At 37.9% G+C, this 25,865-nt stretch overlaps 1 pseudogene; it reads right to left on the reverse strand.

Annotated features, from left to right (window-relative positions):
• Positions 1-14,741: 14,741 nt before the first annotated feature.
• Positions 14,742-15,894, reverse strand: LOC109435646 (leucine-rich repeat-containing protein 34; annotated as a pseudogene).
• Positions 15,895-25,865: the final 9,971 nt, after the last annotated feature.

Here is a 25,865-nt window from a genome sequence, read left to right on the forward strand (position 1 = left end):
AAAAATATATATATTTTTTTCTCAAATGTGCACATTTCTGTTACAAGCAAATCTACCAGAAGCCTCTTGAGAATCTAGCTTAATAGATTATACAATTATTAAAGGCTGACCTTTTCTGTGAAGTTTAATAAACCAGAAATTGCATTTTTAACCTTGGCTGATGTGCTATCAGATGTCAGTCATCATTTCTTTAATCTATCTCAACTAGACTATAAATTAAGTGGGTCAAAAATCTAATGTATGAGGCCAGCAGATGGGTGAAAAAAGGCAGTGGTTGTGGAGAAAAACGTTAAAGAAGACCCCCTGAAGTCATCTTAAGAAAATGGTAGTAACAATAAGAATGACAACTAATTTACAGACAGGGTCATGAGAACTATTGGGAGAAGGGAATTCCTATAGTGGGGGCTTGAATTTGTTATAACTTGAACATTGTGTAAACAGGTACTCAAAGACTGGTGAAGATTACCACACATTAGGCAAAATGCCAACCATTATGAAATGCTTATTTTCAAGCCAAATTATACCTAAAACAAGTTCACCCTTAAGCTTAAAACTACTTTTTATAATTTACTGGTATTCCATTTTACAATTTTCAAAGTAAAAATTTTGTACATTTCTCTCTTAATCAATCGACTATTTCTATTTTAAACAGAATCGATTTGCTGCATAGAATTTTATGTACTAGGAAAAGTAAATATTCCCAATAATTTTATGCAAATACTCATGTATATAATGCCTCCTTTGTTTCATCCACATCATTTTTTCTTCCTGTTTTCATAAGCAAGGCATTATTCAGCTTATAAAAAATTTTCTAGTGTATAAACTTCTGATCTCTATATTTCCCACAAGCTTCCTAAGACACCACAGGTGAGATATTTGCATAGAATGAAGCTACTTGTATGCATTGTCAGAATAATGAGTAAGTTCTATCAATTCTGCAAAACAGCTGCTCAGTCTTAAGAGGAGAAAAATAACCAATAATAAATTAGACACCCATTCTGCTCCAGACACTATGCAAAATGTTCCACTGATTCAAGAACAGTCAGAGGCTAGGCCCTGACCTCAAAGAGCTTAGAGTGCTGGGGTAGAAGGAAAACTTACCCCTTTTTGTCAGAAAGTTTATGAAATATGTTTGCTCAAATAGAGTTATTATTTTACTGGCTTATTTTAAAGGAAAGTAACAAGTTTCCATATATCTATACCTATATCTATATAAAGAGATAAGTAAATGCATTTTATAGTTTGTCAAGAAATGACTTTTAATGCACCTCATTTTCTTTATGCACACAAAAGTTGATAAGACTTCCTTCTTTCCCCTTCCCTGGCAGAAAGGCAGCCCCATAACAGCCAGGATCCACACAGAATAGCATCAAAGCAGGGTGGCAGCACAGTAAGGTCAGAGATTAGGGAATTGAGTAAATACATAAAAGAATGGAGAATAATGGGAGCAGGTTTTCACTGTCAGAGAAGGAAGGTAATAATATGAAAAGGGGGAAGCAGAAACAATGTCTGCAGTGTTAGATTGGAATTTAATGTATGAGAGGGGATGTCACAGTTTTTAATGTATACCTAGAAAGACAGAGAAATATATAGAAATGAAAAATGTGTATATATACATATATGATACATATGTAGACACATGTAGACATATATGTATTATGTATGTGTATATTGTATGTATATACTTGCATAGATTTATTTGCTCTGTCCCCTAAGTCTAGGAGCAGCAATATCTGAGGAGAAGTAAAATGCACCTAGCACAAAACTTGACTTTTAAATAACACTCATCCGTTAAGACAAACAAAACAGTACTTGCACAAGTGGCTGATTCCAGGGTGGAAGAAGGAAAGAAAATGTGCCCGTAGTTTTTGGTACACCAGCTTTTGGAAGCTGCCATTGGCAAAATCTGGAACAATTTGAGGATCAAAATAAATGATTGTAATAAATTATAACTTAGTGAATAAAATGTAAGTCTCTGAGTACACACTGACATAAATATATACATGCATACATTCACGCATACTTAACTACTGTAAAACGCCAACTAGTAAACAGAATTAGAAAATCACCATTTGGCGACCATTAGAATAATAATGAGACATCATCAAAATGGCAGCATAAGGTGAGCCTCTGTAAAGCTCCCCTGGAATTTACAACTAATCAAACAACAATAACACCACAAAGGACTCCCTGCACAGCAGACAGGCAAGATGAAAAGGCCCACTACTGAATTCACCTAAAGGTGGGCGAATCACGCAAGCGGGGGAGGGAAGGGAGAAGTGCGGTGACGGAGCCGCGCAGGCGCAGGACACAGAACTAGCTCAGTGCTCCGAGCTCGCTGCATCCCGGAACTACCGCAGCTGCAGGAGAGGGAAGAACTCGGACTGCTAAGGCTCTGCTTATGGCCCACAGGGCTGAGGGGGCAGCATATAACATGGCTGAACCCAATGCTCACGGCAGAGACCTCGGAGAAAAGACTGAGGGAAAAAGGCTGAAAACAGTGGTTTAAGCCCTCACTGCTGAGCAGAGAATGGAAGCCTTAGGCACTGAGACTAGCCGCCCCCTCCCTCCCCTCCCAGAACTCGCCCCACCCCCACCTGCCCGGTGCTAGAAACAGAACAGTAGCAGTGTCAGATCAAAAGAACAGAATATTTGCTGTTCTGAGAACTGTGGACTGCAGACACAGATTCGCAGCCCAACTAGTTCCGGCAAAGGGGAGGGAGCTGTGGAAGCAGGACCGGCTGTGGTGGTGGTCACCGCCATTGCTCTGGGCCACCTCTCACAACTCACCATGCCCCTGGCCCCACCTATCTGGGCGGATCCCTGCAGGAGTAAACAGAACTGCTGAAACATACGGGCTCTGAATCTGGTACAGGAAGAGCTTTGGAACTTCAAAAGCGCTCCACATACCCACACGGACACTGTGCCCTGTGATCCAGGCGAGCTATTAACAGAGGAGAAGCCCATCTCCCATTGTGTGAGAAGCTGGAATAGTGCAGAGAAAACATAGCACTACCGTGTGAGAGAGAAAAAAAATGCCGCAGTCAGAGAGAAAATAAAACATTCTACCAACAAGTACTGGAAAACAAAAGAAAGACCTCTTCCTATCAACCTATTGCAGAAGCCACTCCTGTAGATGCCTAGGAAGAGAAATAATATATCAGTAATTGCCATGAATAACCAAGGCAAAAAGACAGCTCAGAAAGAAAGTGAAAAGTCTCCAGAAAAGGAACTTAAAGACATGGAAATATATGATTGAAATGACAGAGAATTCAAGATTGCAGATCTGAAAAAACTCAAAGAGTTGCAAGAAAACACAGAAAGGCAGTTTAATGAACTCAGAAAAACAATCAAAGAACAATATGAGCATTTTATGAAAGAGATTGAAATTTTAAAAAAGAACCAAACAGAATTTCTGGAGATTAAGAACTCAATAGAAGAAATTAAGAATGAAATAACCAGCTTAGGTAGTAGAGTTGACCAGATGGAGGAAAGAATCAGTGACATCGAAGACAGAAAACTGGAAATTACACAGATAGAAGAGAAAGAGACTAGAGACTTAAAAGATATGAAAGAACTCCACAAGAACTTTCTGACTCCATCAGAAAGAGCAATATAAGAATAATGGGCATACCAGAAGGAGAAGAAAGAGAGAAGGAAACAGAGAATATATTCAAACAAATTGTTGATGAGAACTTCCCAAACTTGTGGACAGAACTGGAGCCTCGAATCCAAGAAGCAAATAGAACACCTAATTACATCAATTCCAACAGGCCTTCTTCAAGGCACATTGTATTGAACCTGTCTAAAACCAATGACAAAGAAAGAATCGTCAAGGCAGCCAGGGAAAAGAAGACGGTAACCTACAAAGGAAAGCCCATTAGATTATCATCAGATTTTCAGCAGAAACTCTACAAGCCAGGAGGGAGTGGAACCAAATATTCAAACTACTGAAAGAGAGAAATTATGAGCCAAGAATAATATATCCAGCAAAGATATCCTTTAGATATGAAGGAGGAATAAAGACCTTTCCAGACATACAGAAGCTGAGGGAATTTTCTAATACATGACCTGCACTATAATAAATACTGGAGGAGGCTATTCGACCACCATCAACAGGGACAATTTGTGGCAACCGAAACATAAAAAGGGGGAGAGTAAAGGCCTGACCCGGAATATGGGAGTGGAGAAAGTAAGCATGCTGAAGAAAATGGAATACTCTAAATAAAAAAGAATAATAATGAATTCAGGCAAGAAACATCATGGAGGCTAAAAATGGTAGATCAATGTGGGATGAGTAACTAGTTTTACATATTCTCCAAGTGTCTCCCCACAAAATACCTATTATTACAAAGGGGAAGAAAGGTAATGTTATAGTGGAGAATCTCAGAAGACATCATCTTAACTAAGGAATCAAAATTAACACCACCAGCAATGAGAGAAGTAGACAAACAACTGCCACCAGATAGGATGAAATGAGAACACAGTATCACTTCTATGAAATTCTGGCCCAAAATTATGGCTCTTACTGTGAGAAAGCATCAAACTCAAATTGGTCTGTAATCTTCTAAATACTTCAAGGTCACAGAAAGTCAAAGACAAACAAGAATCATTCCAGGTTGGAGATTTGAGCAACAAGATAACTAGTTATAAAGTAGATTGGATCCTACTGCTATAAGGGAAATTAAAATGGAGTCTCTGAGTGAAGGATATATGTGAGCCATTCATACTATTTAACTTTTCTGTCAATTTGAAATTGTTTCAAAATAAAAATTATAAAAAGAGGCAATGACTAAGACCATTTGCTATAAGGGCAGTATAAGCAAAGCGAGATAGGGTTGAGAAGATAGAGAATCCCATCTCTGTGGTAACAGACCAGGTCTGTCTCCGTTATTGCTGAATCACAAGGCTCCAACCTAGTCTTTCACACAATAAGCATTCACTTGACATGTGTTGAATAAAATCATTATTTAATTAAGCAGGGAGAAGAGGAGGTGTCAGTCAAGAAAGGCTTCATAAAAGAGACACATGAAAAGGGGGGCTTTTAAAGCTTTAGGAACAGCATGAGGAAGGTCATAAAAGTAAGAAATCATTAGCACAGGGAGCAGCAGGTGGCTGGCTGGAGGAGAATGTTCAGGAACACAGGAGGGGTGAAAGTTGGAAAGGTAGCACAACATGATACATGGCCTACAATGTCAGAATGAGGTAAAAAGTGAGTCCTGAATTTAGAAGGGAATTGAAAACACTCATAAGCCCTTTCTAACAAAGTCAGTTTAACCTTTCTTCTTCTAGCCTTCCTCTAACAGAGGTGTAAATGCCCAGTAGTGGATCCAAAGAGCAAAGAATAGAAGTAAGAATTATGATTAATCTACCAGTTAAGTGACAAAATCCCTTGGTTCTTCAGCTACATTTGCCAGAGAATTCTATAAGATTATGTTCCACAGAACACTGTTAATAAGTGTTTTGTGATGGAATAAATGTGTATTAAGCTAAATTAAAACTGTATTTCTCTCCTAAATGACTCCTCTCTGGAATGGTCCAAAGAAAGAGAATATGCAATGTGTTCCAGTACCTCAGTATCCTTACTTATGCAGCCTCCACCCACCAGGAGAGCCTAAAAGAACTGTGAGAGCATATTCTGGGACATGGTTTACGTTGCTGAACAAACAGGAAGAGACTAAAACCCCAGTGTTTGTGAATAGCCAGCTCAACCCTACAAGGCATGAGGATTTTGAGTGAAATCGGAGATGATTAAACCCAAATGATGGCATAGGGGTAGGGCCCTGTATGTTACAACATGTCTACTTCTCTCTTTCTGGCTCTGGTAGTTTCTATGTAAACAGCCACACACAGAGATTATAAGAATATAGAAAGTGAAGTCTTTCAAGGTCTCCCATGAGCTGACCTCTTTGTGGCACTTGTGCTAACTGTGGCCTGGTTACCATGGATATCAGAAGAGTTAGAGAAAACATGCAAGAAAGGAGTTATTCATGAATGAATAAGGCTGTAGCCTATGGGTGTTGGGGAGTAAAAGAAAGGGGGAGAATGAAATGAGAGATCGAGAGGCCAATTTAATGGAGTCTTGAAGTGCTGCAAACCTATACTCCATCTGGCAACACTGATGGGAACACCTTCTTCCTTGAATGTTCACATTCAAGGTCTGGTGACTCTCGCTGACAGAGATGCAAGCATCCAGCTCAGAAGGGGAGTGACTGATGATTTCTGTGGAATTGAAATTCAGTGGCGTGTGAAGTATGCACAGAACCTCTTCAACGACCGTACTGGACAATTACCAAGTGGAAAGGGACATAAGTGTTGCATAAACTTTGCAAATAGTCAAGGAGCAAATAGCTCTTTTCTGCATAGCTGTGGTTCTTCCCAATATGAGAGGTAGAAGGGAGTCGGCAAGAAGTCAAAGCAGCAAAAAAAAAAAAAGAAAAAAGAAAGAAAGAAAGAAATGGAGAAAAGGGGAAGAAGGCCCTTAAGCTTTTCCCTTCCGGTAGAAAAGGAGACTGAAATACAGGAGGAATATTGCATGCAATTAATTTTTTGAGAGGGCATAAGTTGCACCTGAGTGATTCTTAAGCTTCAGCATGCTCGGGAGTCCCCTGGGCAGATTGTTAAAAATGCACATTCTAAGGTTCCACCTTCCCAAAGGTTATGGCTCATTAGGTTGAGAAGCAGTACTCAGAAATCTGAATGATGTAAAGATCCTCTGGTGACTAATGTGCAGATGTCCACTGACCACGTGGTTAGAAACTATGGTCTATAACGATCTAGTAAAAGTCATTTGGCCTGAGGGTTTCTTGAGACTATAATGAGTCCATCTTTGAGTCAAAACCGATAAGGCAGGCTAACAGAAGGCTCCTAGTGCAGGTGACTGGGAGAGGAATAAAATATAATTTTACCATCTATGCATGAGTCCACGCCTAGGTCTGGCAGATCAATGGTGTATATGCAAAGATGTGGCGGGGTGGGCGGGAAGGAGGTCCACTTTAGTTAGGAGGCATATATAATATGGTCTGGGTTTTGATGATACAGAATTCAATCCATGTAAATTCATGTGTAATCCACCCTAACTGTGAAGAAATCAATCTCAAACGAAACTTTAAAATGAAGGTCTCTTTGAAAGGGTCAGCCACAGTGTCCCCTCACAGCCACGGCCTGGAGACAAGGAAGTACTGTCAGCCCTGCATGGTGGTCAGTCTGCCTGGCTTTAACACGGTTCTGAAACTTCTTCACTGTGTAATTCTGGGCAAATCTGGTCACACAACTATCAGAACTGCAACTTCCATGGAATGGACATGTAATAATCCAAGTCCCTTCTCAGGGTTGTGGAAATGATTACCTCATGTGAGGTGCTTAGCACAGGGTAGCAAACAATAAGCACTCAATTAACATGATAGGAGCAGGAAATTGGAACTGATATTTTCACTTTTTCAGGCTTTTGCTGAAGAAGTAAAATTAGTTCTTCAGGAGAAAATGAATTACATGAAAACTGATCCTAAAACCAAGAATGGCTTCCAGGTTGAACCATCAACATGCCATTACTACTTCTGAAGTGTTTTACAATAATGGTGACTAGTTTGTGGCTTTCTCCATGCCACTTTCACTTTTTATTAAGAATTTTAAGATTTGGAGATGATTTGGCTTAACTCCTAACATAATTGATGAGGAAATCCATGTCCACAAGACTTGTGATTTCCCCAAAATCACACAGGAGATTCCAGTCCAGTCCTCCCAGTTCAGGGATCTTTATGCTGGTCACTTCTGGGCTTTCTCCTATAGACAGGCCTCAACCCAAAAGTCTAAATAACAATCACACTAGACTGGAAACCAGAAAACTCAGGTTCAAGAACACTGCTTCCACTTACTAGTCAATGACCTTGAACAAGCCATCTTACCTCTTCAAGAATCCCTTCAATTGCTACAAAATGGAACTAGTATTAACCCCTCTCAAAGGCACTTATGCAGATCATATGAAAACACAGATGTCCACGTTTTCTATAGACTGTAACACTACAGATATTGAAAGTGCTATCTTCATTATTACTATTGCTATGACAATTATTAAGAGTGGAGATGGACTTTTAAAACTATATTTAGTTTCAAAGCTATATTTAGTTCCAGGTTGGATACAACTCAGTTGTTCAAATTAATTTAGGAAGATTCATTTTCTGTCACACACAGAAAATCCATCAATGCATTTATCCAACTAAACAATTTTCCAGTCCTATGAATAAAATAGGGACTTTGAATAAAATAAAGCCAGAGCCCAGCCAGCCATTTTACTCTGCTTACAATACAGAACGCCTACCTGCCTACTGTAGAGACTAGAGCCATTCATAAGCTTTGTGCCATCAGTGGAGTGGATCTGTGGGCAGAAGCAAGGGTATCAGACCAGAGAGCAAGAGTGTAGGGTGCTCTTTCTGGAACAAGCTGCCCACAGCCTTGGCTGACCAGCAGAACAGAGTCAGGGCAGCAGCCAACTACAAATCACTCACAATCCACCCAGAAATTGCTGGGTCTGAAGGAAGCTGGCAGCTGTGGCATTAGGCAGCCATCAAAGCTGGCTGGCTGCTGCTAACCAAAGCAGGGAGTGGAATGGAGTCACAGCCTGTGGGTAAGGAATTGAATCCTCTGACGGTCTTTTCAAATCACCCTCCTCTGTTGAGATTTAGAATCTAGAGCATTCACAGGAGAACACATGCAAAGCATTTGAAATACTGTGGGAAAGGAGCACAGAGCAACTTTCAAACTAGAAAGTATTCGTTGTTGTGGTGCCCAAGAACAAACTTTGTGGTCCTTTTTTTCTAACTGATATTTTTAATAATCCCTTTACCCACAAGCAACTTGGAAATGATATTAGGTTTTCTGTGTTTCCAGGGGTTGCTAAGCAACATTTCTAGGCAGCTGGAGAAATTTCCATAGTAAGCAAGTCATGTCCAACCACAAAGGCCATGGTTTGAAAAATACATTTTTCATCTATCATCTGTAAACCCAGTGTTTTAATACTAGGGGCCTTTCATCATAGCTGAAATGAGATTCAGCATTTGATAATAGTAACTGCATAGTGCTTTAGCATCGGGCCCTGATATAATTCTGCTCTGAGAACGAAAGCATGGACACGAAAGCATGTGTCAGTTTTTACAGGTAACGTAAGTTAGGCATGATCAACAAAATAAATCAAAGAAAATTCAGCTAGGGAGATTTTTTTTATTATTATTATTAAATAGAAGGGTATTTTTAAAGAGCTTTTAGAGGTTGGTGTTTTTAGTTTCGTTTTTAATTTCAACCTGAAGAGAACACGTTCCTTCCCGAATTTCTTTATTGTTATTCCCCACAAAAAAAAAAAAAAAAAAAAAATGTCAAGTAAGCTGTGATATAATAGAATTTCCTTGGGGGTGGGAGGTCCTCCATATTTGAAATTTAAAATATGCCAGTGGTCTGTATATTTTTTCTTTTAAGTTCTAATTTTGATTATATTTAGTTGGATGCTTATGAATATCCGCAGTGTGTGGGATGCTTTTAAACATTTAAGTGTTGAGTGTGTGCCTGGAGGTTTAAAAATATATATATGCAGAAGCGTGAGCTCCATCTCTGCTCATGTAGAAAATCATCTTTAACTATGAGCATGTTCATCAATAATGGATGAAATTATTTCTCATCTGGCTCATTCCCAGAACCAAAACTATTTCCTCAGAGCCAGGTGGCTATTCCTAACGTGGAGCTCTCCTCCCCTCTGAAGGACATGCAGTGACAAACTTCTAATGCCAACATGTTGAAAAAGTTTCATTTCCTGGGCTCCAAGTACTTCTGTAAAATCATCTACACAAAACTCTTCTAGCATTTTCTGAAGCACAAATTTACCCACTCTCTTCCACCAGTAAAAATACTGGTTGCTGGCTCCACAAGTGCTAAAAATACCAAGTAAATTTACCGCATGAAAACTAAACACTTTTTGGACTGATTTCCCTGATGTGTCTCCATTTATGTAGTTTCAGAAGGTGAGTTTATCATTTCCAAAGTAATACATTTATATCTGATTCTAATATAATCTGATATATATTAGAATCAGATATAAATGTATTACTTTGGAAATGGGAGAGGGAGAGGGAGAGAGGGAGAGAGAGAGAGACACAGAGAGAGAGAGAGAGAGAGAAGGAGGGGGAAGAGGGGAAGAGAGGGAGGGAGGAAATTTAATAAAATCCTATTTTGCATTTATATGGTACTGGTTTTTAATTTTTCTTGCAGCAGTGGGTACTTTCACATAACAGAGGTCTGAGGCTGAGAAATTTACCACCAGAAGTAGGCAAAGTGGAATATTTGTACTCCAAGTTTAAGTATCTTCTGTAATGAACAATTTTCAAAATAGGACAGATCTATAGAATTAAAGTAGCTTTAACATTTGTATTTTTGCCCAATCTCATTAAGCTCACCATCAGAATTAGGAAAATGATTTTCTCGTCTACTAATAGCCTCTCATTCATTTATTCAACAATCCTGAGACCCTACTACATGCCAGGAATCCTCCCAGTCTCAGAGGATACAAGTGAAGGGAATGTTTTCCCTGTCTTCAAGGAGCTTACGGCCCAGGGGAAATACAACCAAGTAACCAGGCAATACACCAGTGTGGTGAGTGCTGGGTGGCAGTAAATGCAAGAGGAGGCAGTCTCCAAGCTGAGACCTGAAGGATCCACGGAGCTGGCCAAGAGAAGGTGTGGGGAGGTGTAGGGAGACGTTGGCGAGAAACCAGGGCAGGGGTCCGGAATGCCAAGTGAGCTATTGAAAGAACACTGGTACTGATCAATTGGTTAATACAGAATGGTTAGAGTTTTCAGCTGGGGTATGGCACCATCAGATTCACTGTCTGGAATATCACTGCATTCGTCTGCTAAGGCTGCCATAACAAAGTACCACAGACTAGGTGGCTTAAGTAACAGAAATTTATTTTCTTACAGTTCTGGATGCTAGAAGTCCAAGAACAGGTGTTAGCAGAGTTGATTTCTTCAGAGGCCTCTCTACTTGACTTGTGAAGACACTTCTCTCTGTGTCTTCATAAGGTTTTCCCTCTCTGCTTGTCTATGTCCTGATCTCTTCTTGTAGGGACATCAGTCAAGTTGGATTAGACGCTGTCCTAGTGACCTTACTGTAACTTAATTACCTCTTTAAAGACTGTTTCCAAGTACAGTCACAATCTGAGGTAGTGTGGGTTAGGACTGCAACATGTGAATTTTGAGGAAACATAATTCATCCCATAATGGTCAGTTTGACTATAAAAGTAGAGAGAGCCCTGGAAAAGGTAGGATTGGAGAAACAGTAGGTGACAGGAGAATCCAGAGTGTGTATTTCTAGGAGGAGTGGGGAGCTAACAGCACCCAAGTGCGCCCAAGGTCAATAAGAAGGTAAGGACTGAAAACGTCCTTGGGAATCAGGGGCAAGGAAGGCATGATGATCTTGGTAAGTGCTGTTCAGAGAAGTGGTGAGCACCAAAAATCAATCACAGGTGCAAATAAGCCCTCAGCATGTTTACCTGTGAAGCCAGGATAGAGTTAAAAGTAATTAACACAAGACAGGGTCAGAAAGGACTTATTTTGCCAACAAATAATTAAATTCCTATCATGCACAAGGGGCTAAAGAATTCTATTAGATGAAACTTTGCCATCGGCAAGATCAACATTTTGAACTCACAGAGAAACTAGAATTATTTTTAAGAAAATAATTTATATATATATATATAGGCAAAGACTAAAATACACCAAAATGATATCAATTGCTGAGGTGAAGAGTTAAATTTAGGAGTAATTTACTTTTAAGAATTTTTTCAATGTTGTTATGAATAACAATAGCAAGAGCTATCACTGAATGTTCATCATGCATTAGACAATATGGTAAAGTGCTTTACACTATTTTCTCTATTCCTCACAAAACTCCATGAAGTAACGACCACTATTTTCTTCATTTTATAAATAAGAAAGCGGAGGCTTAATGGAGTCAAGTAATTCAGCCAAGGTCCAAGATCTAGTAAAAGACACTGGACCCAAAGCCCATCCAGGCTCATAGTCCTAAAAACCATTCCACAGTCTCTTTTCAATAAGTGCACTGGTCTATGAGAAGGGAAGGTATTTTGTTTCACTTGGGGGAAAAAATAAAAAAAAGGAGACAGAAACTATTTTATATGCTAACAGCAAATAAAAGAAAATATTTTGAGATTCTCTTAGCACTTGTCACCTGCATTACAGAGTACAGAGCTTGGTTAAATTCTATCTTAAAGAACCCTAGGAGTTTCGGATTGTATGTACATCTTTGCCTGTCACACAGATTGACTATAAACTTCTCAAGAGTAGATATGTGGCCTACGCCCTTGTTGTCCCCGCAAAACCTAGCTTAGTGATTTCACCATAGGTGTTTGCTTGTTGAATTACTTAGTGTTAAAGAAAATACTGAAACAGAGAACAAAACAGGACTATAAGTACAGGAACCTTTTTGAAAAACACGTTCCATTTCTGAGACACCATTTCTACTTCTTGCTTAAGTGCTCTGGGTCTTTGGTGATATTGGACACTAATTCCTAGCACTGTTTCACTGGCCCTGACAGGAAAGGCTACTTCTCTTCTCCCCTACATTGGCAATGATGAAAGGAGGCCACTTCTGTCACTTTTAGAAACTGAACAGAGACACTTTATTTTCAGGTGCTTACTGGACATCTTCAATCAACACCAACAATCAATTATGTATCTTTGCTTTGCTGCTAAGATCACTAATGGAATGCACTTGACTCATACTGTTATCAGTCCAGGCTCATGCACAAACGTAACAGTGGCCAATAATTGTACGATTCCCAAATCACTTCTTTAAAATGATATTAGAAGGAAGCTACTGTAACCCTTCATGCACCAAACTGGACTGGTTCCACTTTAATAAATCCCTAACTCCACTTAATGGCATTTCTTCAATCGATTAGTGGACTTTTGTTTTCATGTGCAGTAGGGCATATAAGTCTAACAATAACTTGGGTGACTGGGGTGGTATAACACAATAGCATTTTTTAAGTAAAAGTCCTCATGTAAGAGAGAAAGTCTCTGTCTCTAGACAACTGCAAGATTAATCAACAGTTAATCTTAATTAATCTGATTTCCTTTCCACTTACATAGTTTCAGCTACCAAAACTTCTATTTTGGAAGTAAGTGTTGAAGGGTGGTTACATGTAAGTCTGTGCAGTCACACTACTTGGGATCAAATCCCAGCTTTACTATTTGTGGGATCATGGGAAAATTAACCTCTTTTGCCTCAATTTCCTCATCTCTAAAAAGAGGACATAAAATAATTAGAATAATACTATAAATATGCAACATTGGTTTCTTCTGACCTACTGAATGGGAGAAGATATTTGTAAATTATATATCCGATTAGGGTTTAATATACAAAATATATTTTAAAAACTCTTACAGCTCAAATGCTTTAAAAATCTGATTTAAAAATGTACAGAGGACCTGAAGAGACTTTTCTCCAAAGAGACATATAGATGGCCAACAGACACATGGAAAAATGCTCAACATCACACTAATCATCAGGAAAATACAAATCAAAACCACAATGAAATATCACCTCATACCTGTCAGAATGACTGTTATTGATAAATCAAAAAACAACAGATGTTAGCAAGGATGTGGAGAAAAGGGAACCCTCGTACACTGTTGGTGGGATTGCAAATTGGTGCAGCCACTATGGAAAACAGTATGGAGATTCTTCAAAAAAAATAAAAATAGAACTACAGTATGACCCAGCAATTCCACTTCTGGGTACTTATCTGGAGAAATCCAAAACATTGATTCAAAAAGATATATGCACCCCCGTGTTCATTGCAGTATTATTTACAACAGCCAAGATATGGAAGCAACCTAAATGTCCATCAATAGACGACTGGATAAAGAAGAGGTGGTATATATATCCAATAGAATATTACTCGGCCATGCAAAAGAATGAAACTTTGCCATTTTCGACAACATGGATTGACCTAGAGGGTATTATGCTAAGTTAAATAAGTCATACAGAGAAAGACACATACCATCTTTTCACTTATATGTGGTATCTAAAAAACAAATGAACAAACAAAACAGAAATGAACTCATAAATAGAGAACAAATTTATGGTCACCAGATGGGAGGGGGATTAGGTGAAAAAGGAAAGGATTAAGAAGTACAAATTGCTAGTTATTAAAAATAGTCATGGGATATAAAGTATAGCACAGGGAATATAGTCAATATAATAACTATATGTGGTGCCAGATGGATACTAGACTTATTGGGGTGATCACCTCATAAGTTATATAAATGTCTAAGCACTATGTTGCACACCTGAAATTAATATACTATTGTATGGCAATTGTAATTGAAAAATTACAATTTTTCAATTAAAAAAAATTGTATTTTTTTTAAAAAAACGAGGTTTCCTCTGGGGAGAGGGAGTGAAATTTGGAGTAGAGAGAAATAGCAAGCAAAGTTGCTTTTCATTTTAAGTTCTTTACTGTTCAACATATGTATTAATTGCTTTGGTAATTGTTTTTCATAATGAGCAGTTATACAAAGTTTAATATAGTCATATCTTTTACACATTTGACAAAAGTAACTTGTTCTAATTTATGAAAGAAAAATTTAATAGGCAATAAAATATTAATCTGTGAATGTAATAAGACAAATACGTGAAAATTATTTAACAGCTTGTTTTTTATAGATGTCAACCTATACAAGACTAACACCTGGATTAGCTGAGTGGCTACAAGCTTCTCCATAAGTTGGTGTCCAGTAATGGTGCTTTTTAAGGCCATTGGAGACTTCTGCAACATACCCCTGTCCATCAGATACCCCCATCCATCCCCCACAAATGGCTCCACATCTGTATTGTCTGGTGTTAGACAGCCCATTTGAATTAAGTCTGAATACGCCACACAAGTGGCCTCATCAAACTTGATTCCTCAAATGTAGCTATTTCCTCAAATGCAGAGAGTGTGGGATTTGTTTTCATTGATTGTGAAAGGGTAATAAGTCCTTCTCCCTGTATGTTGGTGCTGACTACTGACAACGCTTGAAGACTCCTGTGTTGGGAAGTTTCAGAGATACTGTGCTCCTGCATTTTTCATTTTGTTAACAGAAAGATCTATTACTTCTAGGGTAGTATTACCTTTTAGTACATCAGCCCAAAACACCATTCCATCAGGTTCTGTTATTGCAGCTTTTGTTCAGATACAATGTATCACATAACTTTTATACCACAGTTTCTTAGATCATGCTTACACATGTGTAGTTCAACAAGACAGTGATTTTCTTTTAACCTGTGACCTAGGTGAACAGTGGACTCTTCGTGTTCGCTGTATAGGTCAGTTTAGGTTTATTCTTTTGATTGTTTGGTTTTGAGTTAGGACTGTAGCAAATGCTATCACATTTTGCATTCCCAGATGGCAGTCATCCAGATATAACTTCTCTAAGGATGAATTAATTTGTAGCATGGCAGTAAAAAACATTCCACCTTTATTTTCAATCTTGTTTCCAGTCATTCTTAGGTATTTCAGCATTGTATTCTTATGCAGTGCGTTAGCAATCAATTCTCTACCTTCAGGCCCAATATCATTAAATGTAAGGTTTAAGTAAATGAAATTGTATTGTTTCATTGATATATGGATTCTTCTCTAAAATTCTGGAAAGAAGCCAAAAATCTTCACCTGTTACTCTTCCAACCGGTTGTTACCAGCAATGTTTAATGTGATTCCTTCCAATTCCTTATCAATTTCTTCATCCACTCCTTAGAGTATATGCAATATAAAAGGATTATTTTCTGGGACTTTTCCATATGTAGATTATTATAACGTTCCTGAAGACTGACAATAGGTTCTGGAGCTTCCTTCAGGACAACCTATCACTTGAAGGGAGGACCCACTGTGGGGACTTGGGTCTCTCCCCCTGCCCATGTTTGTGGGGGCACCTCAAAATTCTGGCCACAGCTGGGGTTGCTGGGACATCCTCCCGCCTCTCTGTCTCCGGCCTCCAGTCTGCTGGGAGGGATTGGCTGGCACAACCTCGCAATTATGCATTTCTTGTGGGCCAGACCAGCCTGGAAGGACATCCCATTTCTTACCCCTATGGTGGGCCAGAGCCCAGGACTGAGTAGGGTGGAGTGAAGGCAGGAGAAGGGGACACCCGGACTTGGCCAGGGTGGCCTCCATCTGGCTTTGCCACATCCTCCTCTGATCCCGCAGGTCAAGTGGCTGATAATTTTTTCTTTTAAAAGGAAGTTTTAAAACTTAATAGTATTTATCTTATCAGGTTATTTGAATATGGAGATATTTGTCAAATATTTGGCCCAGGGCCTGGAACATAGGAGATAATTGATAAATGTTAGTTACCATTACTATTACTAATAATTATTAACAAGATGTGATGAATTGCATGTGTAAGTCTCTCCAAATTGTATGTTGAAACCCTAATCCTCAATGGAAAGGCATTAAGAGACGGGGCCTTTGGGAGGTAATTATGTCATGAGGGTAGAGTCCTCATAATGGGATTAGCACCCTTTCAGAGGAGACACAAGAGAGCTTGCTTCTTCTCTGTCTGTTCCCCGCCAGGTGAGGTTACAAGCACATGGCCATTCTGCAAACCAGAAAGCAGGATCTCACTAGATACCAGAGCTGCCAGAACCTTGATCTTGGGCTTCTCAGCCGCAAGAACTATGAGAAATAAATTTGTGTTCTTTAAGCCACCCAGTCTTCTGTGATAGTAGCCAGAAATGACTAATATACCAGGGTGTTATATATGGGTTTTACATAGCAGTGGAATCAGAGCCACTTTGGGGAATGGATCCAGGGTTCTTCGACTGAGATGACCAGCAAAGTACAATATATTTTATGGACATACCACTAATATGAAAATAGCTACTTAAATATAACCCTCAAATTCCCCCATTCTTTTATGTGATTAGATAAATTTATATTGAGAAGAGAAAGCCTTTCAAAAAAAACTGAAAGTTGTAACTGAATTCTGCTATTTGAGTGCCGTTGCTAGACAAAGAGGAGAGAAAGCTACTTTAGGGAGCCAACAAAACGTGGCAGGAATATGACACTGCACTATTGACCAAGGTCATAAGCAGTGGTGTTTTTTATCTCATTATGCCTGCGAACCATGGACCTGCTACAGACATTAACATACCAACACACTTGATTTTTCAACATGCTTTATCAATGCCACCTATTAACTGTTGAACATCAATGTGACAGGTTAGGGGCATCACACTGAGCTGAGGCCGAGGGCTAGCACTAAAGTACTAACCACAACCTAAATGTATGTTATGAGTCATAGGTGAGTTGCAAGCACTCAGAACTAGAATGGACCTTGACAGCCAACCCCCCGCCTCCAATTCTTAAAGCCCTTCTACAACAAAACTGCCAACTATCCTGCCTGGAAGGTTAAGAAGCTACTGAGGCGTAAGATGCAGGCAACTGGAGGAATAACAAGCAGGGAAGACAAAAGAAAGCTTCCAGGATTTTCTGAAACTTTCAGGTCTCTCTTAGGAGACATGGAGTTGTAGGTGTTGCTAAGCAGAGACTTCAAGCCTTCCGTAACCTTAGACACAGCATCAGGAACCACAGCAAACACTTTGAGAATGTGCCCTACGTTTACATTTCAGCTCCACCCTTTAACTTAGTTGGGTGGCCTAAACTCCTAAGCTCTTCATCTTTTAGATGAGGCTATTAAGAGTCCAATGTCATGGTGTTTTGTGAGGATTAACTATAATATGCTAATAATCTTTGTAAAGCACTTAGCTTTATCCCCATCAAATAGTAAGTATTCATTAAATGTTAGTTATTATCGTTATATTCAATAGTAGAAATAGCTCTGATCAAAGCCACACACTCATTGACTTATGACACGAACTAAAGTGGACTCTTCAAGTCACAACTGCAGAAAAATTTTACTCTGTTAAATAGTCTTACCTTAGTACAACTGAAACCACTGACATAGAGCATTTTGAAGGTAATGTCATTTCTTCCTATTGAGTTCTCAGGTGAGCTGAGATGGGAATCTCTCTCTTCCCCAGAATTCCCACAGCACCTTTGTAAAAAGTGACAGTTCCAGGATAGAAAACAAAACAATCATCTACTTACCTGGGAAGGATAACCTCCCAGGAGGCCAATAAGGCAGCCTGTATGACTTAGGAAATATAAAATCATCCCCACTATATTTGTTCATAGGTTGTTTTCATTTGGAAATATTGGTTCCAGGTGCCTTAAGTGAAACACCTTTGCTTTTAGCCTACTTCTCCTCCCATTCCAGATCTGTTACTGGGCATGAATCTACACAGCCCCATCAAATCTCAAATTGGGAAAGGATCTCAGAGAATTTCTAGTTCAACCATATATTACAGCTGATGAAACAGAGGCATGAAGAGATTGAATGGGTTGCCCATTTCATTTATTAGAGGTGGGGGAAACTGCAGCACATGAAGATTGATTGTAGCCAAGGTACAAAAAGGCGAAATGCTTTGCTAGTTATTAGTTATCGAGAATTACTGACTCTCGGTGCTCTACATACAGGATAAAACCCTACTCCTGACTACCAAAAGTGAGCAATTTAATGACAAACAAGCTGTGCCTAAATGGTTACAGTCACTTTATTTACCTTTAGCCACCATAGGATGCCAGGTAATACCAGCATGCTAATTAGTCCTGTCCGTCTGGCTAATGCCGTCTTCATAATTTATAATCCAAAGCCTTTGGGCACAAAGACCTATTAACATGCTAATGCACCTTCTTACTATTCTAGCTGCTTTTCAATTAGTAATTATCCTATAGACTGAGCCAATGAGAGGCAATGTTTCCCAGTGATTAGCACCTTGGAAATCATAGTCAAGCTGGTTGCTGATTAACATTCCTTGGTTTTGGCAGTTAGCATTTCTCATTTTAGCAATTGCTCTAGTGGATTCAGTTGGAGGTTTGGGGCCACGGAAACCAAAGCCTATTTAACACCCAGTGACTATTTTGAAAAAACATAATTATGACATGTTTATATGAGAACTTGATTTACTTAACAAAATAGTACCTCAAAACATTTGTTTCCACTCTAAAAGACATTCTGGGGACCTTTGCAGAAATTTGAATATAAATGTATAATAAATTATATTATTGAATTACCATTGATTATGTTAGGGGTGACAGTGACATTATGGTATATAAGATGGATGCTGAAGTATTTAGGGGTGAAGTGTCATAACGTCTGCAACTTACATCCAAATGGTTCAGCAACAAATGATAGATAGGGAAGTAGGTAGGTCGGTAGGTAGGTATACAGATAGATAAGTAACAGCAATTTTGGCAAAGTGTTAAAAATATTTTTGTTTCAAATAGATCTATTAGTTTATCACCCTGAGGGAAGATTCATACTACAATGTTCATTTCCAGAAAACACTCTGTATACTTGAAACATCATATGAATAACCAATATTTGAATTGTGTGACTCCTTCCACTTGCCAATCTTTTTCTCTCTTTCTCCCTAAATTGTTAAGAATTGGGATTTAAAATGAAAAATGTTTTTGAAAATTTGAAACATTTTAATGCCTTACATATCTTGGTACAACTATCTGTTGGACTATAGATATTTAAAAGTGACTATTGTCATGCAGGGAGGCCTGCGGGGTGCCAGGCGGGGAGGCCTGCGGGGTCTCTGCTCCCGCTCCCCATACAAGAATGCAGGATATGGTGAGGCCAAAAAGGAACACCCACGGAGCCATAGGTAGGGGAGTCATACCACTACGTTCTCTCTGGCGGCACTATACTCTCACTGGAGGCTGGATCCACAGTGTCCGCAAACCGCCATCCACACTTGCCAGCCCAGCTGCCATCTTCTTGCTAGCCCCCATTCTTCTCTCTTCTTCTCCCTCTCCTAGCATAGCCACAGCAGTTATATTAGTGGCCAATGGCTCACTGGTTACAGCTGACGGCCAACTAGCCACAGCTGATGGCCATGCAATCACAGTTGATGGCCATTTACTACCTGAGCCAGCACCTGTCTATGTGAGGCCGAGAGCCTGGAAACTACTTTCTGGGGCTCTGCCCCCACACTATGAAAACAATATTCCCACAACCAAGGTGACCATATTCTGGTCATACAGCCCCAGTCTTCACTGCTTCGAAAATGCCCTCTGATGTGAGGATAAATCCTTTTGTGACACCTACAAGTAGGCAACTTAGCCACTCATGTCACCTCTTATGCTTTACTTCAGAATTATCTTCACCTTTATTTGGTTTTAGTCACTCAAGTTCAAACAACATCATATTTGAAAATGTGCCTTTATATAGCTATAAACAGAGCTAACTTTATAAAATTCATTTTAAAATCAATATAATTGGTTTGAATGCAGTGGTCAAACTAATAGTAGCAGTAAATCTATCTGCCACAAAAATTTTAAATGTGAACCATTAGACAAGTATGCAAATAAACCAAACCCTACAACCCCAAAAGAACCATAAGGAATTACTATCAAATTTGTCAAGTTTTTGTCTAAATTTTTCCAGTGATGTTAAAGATGTAATCCTAACCTTAAAGCAACCACTGAATAATGATTGGAATAATAAACATTCATTGAGACATCAAAACACCATAGCTGACATTTCATATGCAGCATATATCCTCCTAATATCTTGCTGTTGATAAGACAAGCATGAAGACACATCAGTGCATTACAATGTTGTAGCTATTTTGGAAACAGCCCATTTTTCATTTAATAGCAAATTAAGCAGACTTTTCAGAGGACTAAATGTCAATAAATAAAATGTAAAATGTCACATTATATATTCATCCACATATTTTATGGCACTAATTTTTTTCCTTTATTTTTTTCTGAAGGAAAATGAAAACAGTAGTACACACACACACACACAATCATGCACACACACATACACACACACTAGCCATTTGACCTGATTCATATGTTCCTTTCATTTTAAATAGAAAATGATTCTCCCACCCCGCCCACAAAAGAAAAAAATATATATACATATATATATATATATATATATATATATATATATATATATTAGTTGATAAAAGCCAAAATCTGGAATTTCAATAATATTATGTCAACATGCTAATTTAATGAATATTTTATATAAAAAAAGAGGCTCTGAAGGTCCTAACCCAAATATCTGACCTAGTAAAATAATAATTGACTCAAATTAGAAAAATGTGATAAATATGTTTTCCTTTGACATTCATATAAATTTGCATTTGTGAGAGAATTCTGACTCTGTATAGAACATTATATTTATGACTTCTTTTAGTGTGGAATGAGCTAGAAAAGAACAAGGATAACCAGGATGGAGAGAGAACTATGTGAAAAATCTGGAAACAGAAAAGTACAAAATTGGTGAAGTCAAGAGAATTTTGGCTCAGTGATTTTTGACATGTAATCCCTTGTTTTTCCTTTTTACCATAGAATGATATTCTGATAATCCAAATAATTACAAAGATCCAAGATCCATTTGCTTGGACAAGACTTTTTATCTCCTGCATTTTCTGATTTCTTTTTTCTTCTCCTTGCAAAAATCTTCTTTAAAACAAAAGCAACCTTCTGAGTTTAAGATTAAATATCTCAGTATTAAATGCTAATTTATTAGGTGGTTATAAAATTGCAATACTATCAACCCTAGTAATAATGAATCTCCATGGTCTTTGATTTCATGAGGAACCTGACATATCATCAGAAAAAATGAAGAAACATAATCAAATGTCATTGTTAATAATATTCAATTATTCCACCTGTGACCTAAGCTATTACAACAATCACCTTATAATTGCAACTCATCCATTGGGAAAGCCAACTTCAAACATTATCATAGCTTAAAGGTCACTTGGAAAGAATGCAATTATAACAAAATCTTGTGATAGTAATGGAAATGAATTCATCTTTTTATACTTGGTCCCAGATGATATTTGTTCTTTAAAGAATAAATCATAGAATATGAGTTAAATATATTATATCTACAGTGTGTTTTCTATCCCTCACACATTTTTTGGAAAAAAAAAAATCAAGACAAATTTTCTTTACATAATTCTTTTCCCCAGCAGTCTTTTTGCTTCTCAAAACAGCAGCTGCCATCAATGACTGCCATGGGACTCGTTATGTATTTGCAGAGATGAAGTCAGCTTCCTTTCCCATTCCTGCCCTGCCTCTCACCCCTCTCCTCTTGGACTTAGTGTTGCATTGCTCTCAGGCGTCCTATTTGCCTCCAATAATAAGGGAAGAAAGAGCAGTGAGTCATAAGCAGTTCCCTGTTCTTCATTAGCCTAAACAAATTTCCTGGTCATTTGTTTGTTTGATTGTTTAATCAGCCTAAATCCATGCTGGAAATATAAAAATAAATAAAACTTGGAAATCAATTATACCACTTAATCATATTTAGATCCCCATAAGAACTGCCATTTCTTAAGAGCTTTCTATGTGCCAAGCACTGTGTTAGGTGTTTTATGCACATCTAATTTAGGTCATCTGCTTCTTTCTTTCTCTCAGTTTGGTTTTCACACTCAAAAATGTTCACACAAAGTTGCCTTACATTGAGAAATTGATAAGAAAGAGAGAAACATGAGGCTACCTGAATCCAAATTACTTTGCTGGCAATTATTGCATGACCCTAAGGGAATGGTATTTACACTCGGAGGTAAGAACTCAAAAGGAGGAGGGGTGGGAATGGATGGGTCAGAGGAAGACCTGGAACCCCTGAGCCTCCCTTTGAGTCCCAAATTAGGGCACAGAATCAGAAGAAGAGTAACTCTTGCCACGGTGATAAGGCTAAAGCAAGTCTAAAATAAACTGCCAAAGAAGAAGGGAAAAGAACAGAGTAGGTGATAACAGATGTTGAGTTATGGAGCCCAAACAGGAGGCAAGGAGAACAAGGAAATTCAAAGTCCCAGAGAAGTGGGCGCAGGCAGGGGTCAGGCTGGCACTGAGTACAGAATGTCAAGGCCTGCTACAGCTTTTTCTCTCCTTCTTCCAACCAATTTGACTTTTCCTCTAATGAATTAACTGAATTTAGAAATTGTTTTAGATTGTATAGATAATGAAAAAATTACTGTTAGAATGAGATAGGAATTTTGGCACCTCAGTTTCCAGAAAAGAAGTACTGAGGAATTTTTTTTAACTCTTTAAGAAAGAATAAAAGTAACAGACAAACAGATGATAGATACATACTGTAGATAGATAGATAGACAGATGATAGATAGATAGATAGGTAGATCTATCTTTTAAAAATATTGATGCAAAAATGTATGCCCTTTTTGTACATTCAAAACATAGGCAAAACAATTCTATATGTTGTTTATAAATGTATACCTGTGTATATTAAAGTATTAAAATAGACCACAGTGACAACTTTTTTCCCTCCAGTGCTAACTTTCTTATAGACCATGTTTGTGCAGGAAAACAACTCTTCAAGTTTAGCCAATTAATTCGCTGGGACAGAGGCACGGGACGGGGGTAATTAATCAGTCAAGTTGGTCATCAGACATTATTTAGATAAACACTTCCTTTTGTATATTTTCTTATAATGTGGTCTATTATTATTTCTTTTTCTTTTCCATCTCTATATTCTTGCTTTACCCCCATCAATGAATAATCATAGAATTAGGCTTATCACAGGTATAGGGACAAATCAGCCCAGCTTTCAAGAAAAAGTGAGGGCCTTTGTTTATTTACTTATTTATTTATTTATTTACCAAGACTTCTCACAGATTAGCTAAATCACACAAATGGACATTGTCTTGTTTCAGGTGGTTTTGATTTTGTAATGAGTAGTAGCAGGTAACATTGGGACATACATCAATTTATGACACTTTTTTACCAATTCCCATTATCTATTACTGAAATTCGTAATTTAAACCTAATTAAAAGTAGCATTATTGAACAGTTGTTGAATCAAATTATAAAATACAATAGCTATAAAACATTCTCATGCCAAGAGTGCTAGAAGGAAATGAGAACAGTGTTTGATATCCTTGGTAAGACAAAGCTCTGTCTAAACACACAAACAAAGCAATCTTTCTGGACTTTTTCCAAACGGGCCTTTTCTGTCTTACTCTGCTGGGATGAGGATGAATTTTACTGAACAAGTTAATCGAAACATGTAGATTGGTCTAAGCATATAGACAAAGCCTGCATCCAGCACCAATTCTGTGACGGATGGAAGTTGCTACATTTGTTAAACTGCTTTGCCTTAATGTCCTCATCCTTCTTGGAGCATCTCTCAGTGTCATCACGATCCATCAAAGAAACTACAGTGACTACATAAATGACAGTAGCCATTAAGGTGAACTATATCAGAGAACAATGCCTTGAGGAAAGAACCATTTGCATTATACACAACCTTACGCTCTGTTCTCTCAGTGAACCACAAAGGGAAGATGGATGTGCTTTGGTCAGATGAACCATTTACGAGGTTTTGTACTATATAAAGAGACATCTTCAGGGCCTTGTGTATGTACATTATAAAACCTTGAGATATTTTATAACATACATATTTAATGTGATAATAAAAAAAACCTTATTTGTTTCAAAGTCTCTTTTACCCTTGCTTATATAACCAAACAGCTTGATGCTATTGGCTAAATGTTCGAAACTTTCATTATTCACAGCGGCAGTGGAAACATGCCCAACTGCCACAGATATATAAATCAGACTTGAGCAGCAAATGACACAGTCAGGATGAGTAACATGACATCCATATGGAAGCACAGTGCCGGGGATTGAAGAAACTGTGTTTTTTAAGATCCAGCTCATTTCTTTAGTTCCAAATGGTTTCTAAGTAAAATATTATTATTTTTGTTTTAATTCTAAAAATGGTTAAACTACAAGTCAAAAACTATTTAGGACATTGAACACAACAATGTAAAAGAGCATAGGACCCTTTTACTAAAAGACAGAAATAGTCCTAAGCTAATAAGGTGAATTGATAAATGTTTAAAATTCAGATCTCCGAATGGAAATTCACTTGAATGACACCAAATGTTGTTTTACTATACAACCAATATATACTACTTAAAGACTTGCAAGTTTATCTTCATAGTATATCTTACTGATGGCAAAATATTAGTCAGCAGAAACTACTGCTGTAAATAATATTCTAAGATTAGGATGAGGAAATTCTGAAAAAATACTCTTATTTACTGATGAAAAATACTCTTGATTACTGATGAATCTTCATGGATCCTAAAGTTTTCAATGCAAATAGTGGGTTGGATATCAGGCAGCACATGATTTGATAGCCAAAGCACAACAAAGACGTGAAATAATGTATCCGTCTTGCTTAGTTTTATCCTAAAGTTAGCTCAAACTGATGTCTAAAACAAGTGTTCCTGAGTTATATTGTTAGGTGGATCACTTAAGACATACATTACAAGAAAAGATAAGAGTCTCAAATATTGTTTATACTATTGGGAAAAAAGAGCTCCAAATAACATTAGGTGGAGTAAATGTCTTAATCAAAATATTTATCCACTTTGATGTTAGGCTGTCTCCATAACCCAAAAGATATGAGGACTTGAATCAAGTTTGATGATTACTAGTCTAATGCACATAGCAATCAAAATTTATAACTCAAACCCTTAGGCTGATTTTTACTATATTAATCATATGAAGATAACAAATACAGTTCTAATTCATTTTACTATGGGAAATATAATTTTATGCTGATGTGTGTTCTTGATCCAGTCCTTTTATGTAAGTAATACAAATAAGTCAGCTTTTTATTGATGTTATGTTTATATAATTATAAAATTTTAGTTTATATCTAATTGTATGTCACAATAGTGTCTCCTGGTGTTGATTC

Source organism: Rhinolophus sinicus, linkage group LG03 (assembly GCF_036562045.2).
Source record: "Rhinolophus sinicus isolate RSC01 linkage group LG03, ASM3656204v1, whole genome shotgun sequence".
NCBI classification, from domain to species: domain Eukaryota; kingdom Metazoa; phylum Chordata; class Mammalia; order Chiroptera; family Rhinolophidae; genus Rhinolophus; species Rhinolophus sinicus.